The sequence below is a fragment of the Apodemus sylvaticus genome, chromosome 17, assembly GCF_947179515.1.
Source record: "Apodemus sylvaticus chromosome 17, mApoSyl1.1, whole genome shotgun sequence".
Taxonomy (NCBI): domain Eukaryota; kingdom Metazoa; phylum Chordata; class Mammalia; order Rodentia; family Muridae; genus Apodemus; species Apodemus sylvaticus.
The window spans coordinates 76,375,510-76,383,686 of record NC_067488.1 but is presented as its reverse complement, the minus strand read 5'-3'; the positions used below and the strand labels follow the sequence as shown (position 1 = coordinate 76,383,686).

At 42.4% G+C, this 8,177-nt stretch overlaps 1 pseudogene; it reads right to left on the bottom strand.

Annotated features, from left to right (window-relative positions):
- Nucleotides 1-3,446: 3,446 nt before the first annotated feature.
- Nucleotides 3,447-6,802, bottom strand: LOC127667413 (uncharacterized; annotated as a pseudogene).
- Between the last annotated feature and the right edge of the window lie 1,375 nt (nt 6,803-8,177).

Genomic DNA, 8,177 nt, shown 5'->3' with positions numbered 1-8,177 from the left:
TAACAGACTCCAATGAGAAGTCATCTGTGATTTCAACAGATCTTCCTTTATATTTGTTTTTTTGGCTTTTATACCATTGTATCATTTAGTATTTGTTCTTTGTCTTGTATGTTTTGATTATTATTCAGGGAAGAGACTTCATTTTATGGTCCATTCTGTGTGGTGTTTTGATGATTCTTGTACTTTGTTAGGTACCTCACTCTTTAGGTTAGGAAATTTTTCTTGTATGATTTTGTTGTCAATACTTTCTGAGACTTTGATCTAGTGTTCTTCCTCTATTGCTAGTCTTCTAATGCTTTGATCTTACACAATGTCCTGGATTTTGTGGATATTATGTCAGGAAGTATTAGATACAACATTTATTTCCTGATGCGTCCATCCCTTCTATTTTATTTTCAATGCTTGAGATTTGTCTTCCATCTCTGTATTCTCTCACTGAACCTTGCCTCTAGTTCCAATGAGCACTCCTAAATTTTTATTTCCAGTATTCACTCAGTTTGTGTTTGCTTCATTTTTTTTTTGTATTTCTTGGTCTCTAATAGTTTGTTTACTTTAACACTTGGTTTATGATTTCTTTATTTATAGAATTTATTGGTTTCATCCACTTTTTTGTTTCTGTTTTCCTGGGTGTCTTTGAGGTATTTATTGATTCCCTCCAATTGTTTGTGATTTCCTGGAATTCTGTAAGTGATTTAGCCATTTAAGGACCTCCAAGAACTTCTTATAGTTGGCTTCAAAAGCCTTTGTCTTATAATGCAGCAATGTTGGGATATTTAAGACATTCTTTGGTAATATAAATGGACTCACAGTCATTAACCAGAGAGGGATCAGTGTTGGTCCTTATTATATCATCTTTTACAACATTGTGGAATGTAATGGTGTTATCACCTCTCGAAATGAAAAGTTCCTTTTCATGTGGATGAAATTGATACTCTGTTTGTTTCCATACAAAGAAATTTGTTGTGGGGACCAGCTAAGAAACCATGATAGAAATAGAATGAATACTACCTAATCCATTCTATCTTTATTTGTTTAGTAAGTCAATAATTAATTTCAAATGCATCACTGCTGTAATCTCTTGCTTGAGATTATTCCTCTAAAATTCCAGATAATTAAGAATTCTTTCATGTTTTTTTTCAAGTCTCCTTTTGCAGATCCTCAGTTCTTCTACAGAGCTGCAGCCCAGCGACTTCTTCACCACAGAGGGCGCTGAGGCACTGCGCTCAGGTGGTGATTATCTCAGTGCTCACACCTTGGATTCCCTTCTCTAGTAGTTATGACTTGTCCCCCAAGCCAAGATCAGGTAGGCTGTCAGCAGGCCTGAGTTATTTTTCGAAGGTGATTTTACACCTCATATGTGTTTTTGTTCCTCTGAACATTCGCTGTGCTGACAGGATTGGATTGTGACAGGCAGGCAGAGGTAGAATTCCGCAGGAGCTCTGGTTCTGGAACTTGTGCTCCTAAAGGCTGGCCAAAACACATGGTGCCCAGGTTCGAGGATGGAGATCCATTGCAGGTGCAGAGATATTTTTTTCCTGACAGCTCAGCCTTCTGACATTTCAAAAAGCGGACTTTATTGTGTCTACCATAGGTAAATGACACCTTAAGCCCTACAAGTGTGCCAAGACTTCCCACACTGTCCCCCTCTCACGCAATGTAATAAACTGTGTAAACACAAATCTCCTTGTAGTTGTTTTCCTTTCTGTTTTCCTAAGATTTTCCAGATGGCACAGACAAGTGCTCAACTAGTATTCTGCCTCAGCTGGTCATTTCATCTAGCTGTAGTTTCCCTGTTGCCTTGGGGCCATGGTCAAAGAGTACACTTGACAGACACGGAAATCACAGGATGACCCAGGTTGACTCATTCATACACCCCGAGTTTTAGGAGAGTCTTGGAATCCTGGCAGGGCAGGTCCATAATTAGTCCCCCTGTCACCTTGTCTACACCTGTAGAGGCCACAGCTGTAATAGGGACCAAGAAACCAGTAGCTGAAATGATCCATAGATCCACAGCTCTGACTCTGAGGTCCAGGTGCTGCCACTTCTTCACAACAGGGGTCGCTGTGGGGCTGCTCTTCCTCCAGAGAGGAATGCTAATGGTCAGTGCATGTCTTTGGAAGCTCAGGACTCTATTAACTGCGAATTTTCCACACAACCAAGTTCTTCTTGGCTGTTGGCTTGTGCAAGCTGAAATCATTTCCAACAGCGTCCGTGAGTTTGTATCTTGGTGCTTTCATTTTGTCAGCCAAATCAGAATATGCCCAGCAAGCTATAATAGGACTTGATTCAATCCCAGGGTGTGCTCTTAAATGCTGACAGAACAGCGTGGTGCCAAGGGATGAGTCATTTTCTTAGTGAATTCAAGATGTATTTTCTCAGTCTTCACACTTCTGTTGAAAGTTCTAGGTGATGTGAATTACAGAAAATATTGAATATTCAAAGGAAAACATGCTGGTCAATATTTCTGTGCCGTGTTTATTTTACTTACTACATAAAATTCCTGAGAAATGATGTTCAGAGAGCCAACATTAAGAAATGATACTTAATTGTCCTCTTGACACTGAGAGCTGTGCAATCATTCTTTAGCCTGGTACATGGCTTAGCCTACTGAGGGATTAAAATTTAAGGAAGACCAAAAGCAGAAGTCAGACTTGTAAAACACAAACCTCTTCAAAGAGAGCAAGCACATAAAAGATAGACACTCTCTCAAGGCCAGGGAGCTGGGTTTTCTGTGTCAGGGCCAGCACTGCCCTAAGCTTCCAACTTAGCCAGTCCTGTTTTTGCAGGTCTGTTCACGCGTGATGTTGAAATTTCCAGAGGAAATTGCAGAAAACAGAAGCATTCTCCTTTGCAGAAGTGGGGGCACAGGCCTCTAATCTCCATACTAGAGAAACAAGGCAAAGTAAATCTGAGTAGAGGGCTAGTCTATTGTACACAGAAGGAAGAAGGGTAAAATGGAAGTTGCAGGTGGTCCCTAGATAAATTTGTAAAGGAAGCCTCTGGGTAAATCACTCCTCAACCATGTTGATTAAGCAGAGAGTTTTCCCAAAGTGCTCCAGGTTACTACCTGTGTGCTGATTCTTTTGTGTCCCAGCACACATGAAAACCAGGATGTCAAAGTCTCCTAAGGACTTTTTTTTTTTTAAACAAACCACCAGTTACTCCTGTAAGCAAAGGTAGGAAAGAATAGAATATCCTCATCTGGGTCCACTCTACCCTCCATCTTTTCCCTTGGGTCATTTCAAAAGAACACAAATTTCTAGCTCTTTAACACTTTTTAAAAATGCTGTAAATAAACAAGCAAACAAACACCAGATGACTGCAAAGACAAAATTGCCTTGTTTGGGCCATTGCTATAATAGAGGAGCTGACAGAAAATCTCCTAATTACAACTCTTAGCATACATCAGGGCTCCTGATCTTCAAACAGATTTCTGGGTGGCTTGTTCACTTCTTCTGACCAAAAGCCCTTTGAAGTCATGCCCAGCATCCTAGGTTCCTGGGACTGTCAGAAGCAGAATCCTGGTCAGGGCAGTCTCCACCATCACAGGTCTCAAGTGCCAGCCCTTTCTCCCTCAACAAGCTTGGTGAGGATTGATCTGGCTCCTCTATACCTTTGTCTGGGTTGTTGTTGTCATCCACATCTCCTGAAGCCACACTCTGGAAGACCTCCATGCTCTACTTCATGGCACAATTCAATCTTTGGTAGTATCTCAGGTAGTCCAAGCTCTCAAATACACAAAAGGAGAATAGATCCCAGTCTGCAAACCAGCCATTCTCAGAGCAGTGGCTTGACTCTCCACAGAAACAACGTGCCTCAGGCGTGGAAACTCTTGTACTCAGGGCTGGCAATACAGGTGCACTTGGCAGGGAATGTTCTTCAGAATCTGATGTATCTTTGTCAAAACTGAGGGAGGACTGCATCATCTCCTTGGCTTTATCTATGGAACTCAGTGGCCAAGTCCTTGACCTTCTGGTTCAGAGAAGACTCTAGTTATTGGATTTTACTCTATACTCCATGACTTCTCCTAAACATGACCCTGTCAGAAACTGGGGATTAAACCCACAATCCTAGCATCAGTTTGCATTCCCTAAGTAGGCAAGATTCTGCTCAGTCTGAGGGCAAAATCCTGTCATCCCAGAGCCTAAGGGAAAGAAGCACATCTGGAACAACAGAATCAGAAGCATGTGAATCTCTGATCTCAAGGCCAGCCTGGTAGTCAGACCTACTTTCATGACAGCCAGGGCTATACAGGAATGCCTATCCTCAAAGAATAAAACAAAACAAAAGACAAAGGAGTGAAGCTGATCAATATAAGATGCTATCTCTCTGGATGTTGTAATGATATTTAATAAAAAAAAATGAGCCAATACATTCCTCACCCACCATAACTACAGGAGAGACAACCAGCCCACTCAGTGAAGTCCTTGGAAGGGGTAGCAATCTAACCCTTTGTTAGGGTCAAGCCAGGCTATCAAGAATCTGGTCACTGCCTCGGACATTCTAGAGCAGTCCAGGCCACTTCTTGCCTCACCTGATACTTACCAGGTCTCCACAGCTGCTCCACCTTCAGAGGTGATCTCACTTTTGCCTCTGAGGCAATCTCTTCCAACTAGCTTTCTCAGCATCTCAGCTGAGTTCTCTCTCTGCCATATGCAGGGGACCCACATTTCACACATGTCACACTACCTGTGGGACACCAGTTCTGTTGGTTCCCCAACCAAGGTGCCTCAAATTGCCCAGAAGAACAGACTCTCAGCACTTAATTAATTAATTTGCCAATTAGATTTAAATATATTTTTAAAAATTTCAAGATGTCAATAAGGTAATAACAAAGCCATCTATGATAGCAAATGTTCTATCCCAATAGTCTAACTTTTAGATATATTTACCTCTGATTCCACCTAGGCACCCTGTATCTCTACCCTCTTGCACTCATGGCTCCTGCATGCATCTCCCTGTGTTTCTCTCCCTAGTTCCTCTCCCTCTCTGCCTTCTAATCACTAGCCCCTCACCACATCAATGTGAAGGGATAGGAAATATCTTTCAACATCACACAATTGTCTAGAGTTAAACATTATAGGCAAATGGCTAGATAGGCAATGGGGAAAGTGCTCATGGCCCAGCAAGTCTATTTGGGGTGCCTTCTTTCAAAAGAAAAAAATCACATAAAATGATCTCTCACTCACTCTCTCTTTCCTGATAGGGGGATATATTAGATTGAATTACAGGATGCAGGCTGCCTTATTCCACAAGAGGTGGATAGGATGCAAGGTCCAAGCATCCAGAAGATCTCAGTCCCCGAAACTTGATATCTCACCTGATCTTCAGTAGAAAATGGAATCACAGCCAAATAAGCTCTAATGCCAGCTAAGTAATGAGACTTGCTAGCTAGCAGAGAGCAAGCAGGCAATGTGAAAACTTGCTTCCTCTATTTTTTTATATAGGCCTCAAGACAAAGGTGTGGCCCAAATTAAAGGTGTGTGTTCCAGATTCAATCTCTGGATTAAAGGTGAGTGGCTTCTGCTGGGAGTGGTGACTAATGTCTTTAATCCAAGCACTATCGGGCTGAATCATGAAGGTGGATCTCTGTGAATAGCCAGGTCTACAAAGTGTGTTCCTATACAACCAGTGGTATTGCAGACAAACCATGGGTCATAGAAACAATAACAATCACAATGACACAGTTAAGTGGCTATCTTGCTCCATATCCAGATTAAAGCTCTGTGCCTTTCAAGCTCAAAGGGATCTGCCTTTAACTGGAGTGTTCCTACTTCAAAGACCCTGATAACCTTCTACAAATTAAACAACAAATCCCTTGAAGGTGTATCCTTAAGTTTTTCATTTTGCATAATTCAAGATGTAAGCAAGTTGACAACACAGAATAGAGTCTACAGAGTGTATCTCTCTGTGTAACCATGGCTGTTCTGAAAATTGCTTTGTAGACCAGAGTGACCACTAATCAAATATCTTCCAGTCTCTGCCTCCCTGGTTCTGAGATTAAAGGTGCATGTCACCTCGTTCTGCTTGGAAATCCTGTTAAGTGTACTTTCTTTTGTTGATGTCCTGAATAGTTGCTAACCCTGTATTCCCAGCAGAGAGATGGTTAGGGGGAACAGCTAAGTGTAGAGATGAAGCTTCAGGACACAGACTCTCCTCTCCACCTGCTCACTCCACAGCCGCTTTGTCTGTCTCACATTTTATGTCTTGCCTTTGAGATGAATAAACATAACATTTCCATCTTCTAGTCTCTGTGTCTGCACAGAAGGCAGGCAGGGATCTCCTGGAATAGCTGAGCTCCAGGCTTCCCTGAGCTACAGTGGGTATGTGGATGTCTGCTTTCTGTGCTCAGGGGGAACTCTCCCTGCAAGCCTGAGTGACCCCAAGTACATGGAAAAATAAACCTCATGCTCTTGCATCAATCTTTCATCAAACTGTGTGCTGAGGGGTTGTGCACCTGAGCTCAATCCCTGGGGGGTCTGTTGAGCTACAACAATCTTTGCACCCTGTTGTTTCTAAATGCTGAAAATTCATCCGCTTTCTTTCCATTGTTGAATACATGGTAAAGCTGTCTTTGACAAAGGCACCCTTTAGGCTCTGCACTTGTACAGAATCAGCTGCCTAACGGCCTCGCTGCCCACCTCTGGAGGTCTACAAAACTGCTCTCTGCCAGAATCTCAACTGGAGCTGCATTTCTTTCCTTGTGAAGAGGCTTTTCCAGGACAGCACTGTACAGGACATCAAAGCTCTGCTCTCTGAGCTGACTTTCTTGAGCTTGGCTTCGTTTCTGCAATTGCTCCATGGCTATCTTCCTGGTGTACATTATCCAGTGTGTAAAACTGACAGAAGATGCTAACTGATGGCTTCTCACTCACACATGCAGGGTTTGGGGCCAGCTTTTTGATCCTGGTTAAATCCATAATTAATCTTTGCACTCCTTTGTCTGCAGTGCCAGGGAGGTGTTAGTGATCTCCAAAACACAGACAGGAGCTAATTGATGCAACTCACAGCAGGGTATTTACTCCAGCTAGCTTGCATTCATCCCTGCCTCACACCACATTCACTCAGGACAGTTTGTGTGTGTATTGGGCGGCTAACCCCATATGTCCATCAGGGCAAGGCTTTATAGAAAGGTGTAAGCAGGGAGTCCATGTGTAAACATCAATTGGAAAGCTTTTGTGGCCTTTAATAAGTTGCCTGGTGCTGGGAGTTATAAACTTAATTTCTGTTCTCCTCTGAATTGGTGAAGGTTAGGCAAGGGGTTGACTTGTAACCTGGGGGGGTGTGTTTGTTGGGGGAATGACCTGGAGATGGAGGTCTTTTCGAAGGTGTAACCCAGAAATGCTGGTCTTGTTGGGGATTAGCCTCGAGACAGAGTTTTGCTGTGGGGCAATGTGGAAACTAATATTAGGTACCAGCCAGTTACTTTACCTGTGTTCAAACATAGGTCAGGTTCTCTAAAATGGAGCTGAACTTAAAAGATTTGGCATCTAAAGGCCACACCTGCAGTAGCTAGAAAAGGAGTCTGGGCAATGAATGTCGTCTGCAAATAATGATAGTTTGACTTCTTCCTTTCCAATTTGTATCCCTTTGACCTCCTTATGTTGTCGAATTGCCCGAGCTAGTACCTCAAGTACAATATTGAAACGATAAGGAGAAAGGGGGCAGCCCTGTCTAGTCCCTAATTTCAGTGGGATTGCTTCAAGTTTCTCTCCATTTAGTTTGATGCTGGCTACCGGTTTGCTGTATATTGCTTTTACTATGTTTAGGTATGGGCCTTGAATTCCTGTTCTCTCCAAGACTTTAAGCATGAAAGGATGCTGAATTTTGTCAAATGCTTTTTCAGCATCCAATGAAATGACCATGTGGTTTTGTTCTTTGAGTTTGTTTATGTAGTGGATTGCATTGATGGATTTCCGTATATTGAACCAACCCTGCATTCCCGGGATAAAGCCTACTTGATCATGGTGGATGATCGTTTTGAGGTGTTCTTGGATTCGGTTGGCAAGAATTTTATTGAGTATTTTTGCATCGATGTTCATAAGGGAAATTGTTCTGAAGTTCTCTTTCTTTGTTGAATCTTTGTGTGGCTTTGGTATCAGCGTAATTGTGGCTTCGTAGAAGGAATTGGGTAGTGTTCCTTCTCTTTCTATTTTGTGGAATAGTTTGAAGAGTAT